This window comes from Limulus polyphemus, unplaced genomic scaffold (genome assembly GCF_000517525.1).
Source record: "Limulus polyphemus unplaced genomic scaffold, Limulus_polyphemus-2.1.2 Scaffold275, whole genome shotgun sequence".
In the NCBI taxonomy this organism is placed as follows: Eukaryota; Metazoa; Arthropoda; class Merostomata; order Xiphosura; family Limulidae; genus Limulus; species Limulus polyphemus.
In genome coordinates, this window is record NW_013665885.1 from 647,055 (window position 1) to 647,819 (window position 765).

Sequence of the window (765 nt, forward strand, 5' to 3'; positions counted from 1 at the left end):
TAAAAGCTGATAAAAGCAACACCACTGTCATCATGAACAATTCAGAATACATCGACAAAATGAACGACATCCTTTCTGATAAAAAGAAATTCAAAGCCATCCCAAACAACCCAACAAACACACACGAAAAACAATTAAACAAAACTTTATTACAAATGGAAAAAAAGATAATTTAATTACTGACGATCTTTATTTTTATCTTCGTAAAACTGATTCACGCACACCACAACTCTACGGCATTCCTAAACCACACAAACAGGTGAATCATAAGTGGACCTATACTGTCCACTTATGATTCATTCAACTACAATCTCGGCAAATACATAGCCTGGGCTCTCACACCATATGCAACATCTGCAGGTTCATTTTTTAAAGATGCCTTCAATTTTAAACATACACTAGAAGAACTAAATTCGAAAGGCTTAATGGCCAGTTTTGATGTCGTGTCATTCTTCACCGAAGTCCCCGCCAATGAAGCTTGCAATATTGCACTCAACCTCTACATTAATGACCCCAACAAGTTAATGCCCATCCCCAGCTCACTTTTTGCTTCTCTCTTAGAACTTACAACGACTAAAACCAACTTCATTTTCAACAACGAACATTTCCTTCAAATAGACGGTTTAAGTATGGGCAATCCTGTTTCGCCCGTTCTTGCCAACCCATTCAAGCCGTCTCCAGCCATTATTAGTCTCAAAGTGGGTTCCTCGTCATCGAATTTGAACACACTAACTTTCTTTAAACACATAAATTCCATTCACCCCA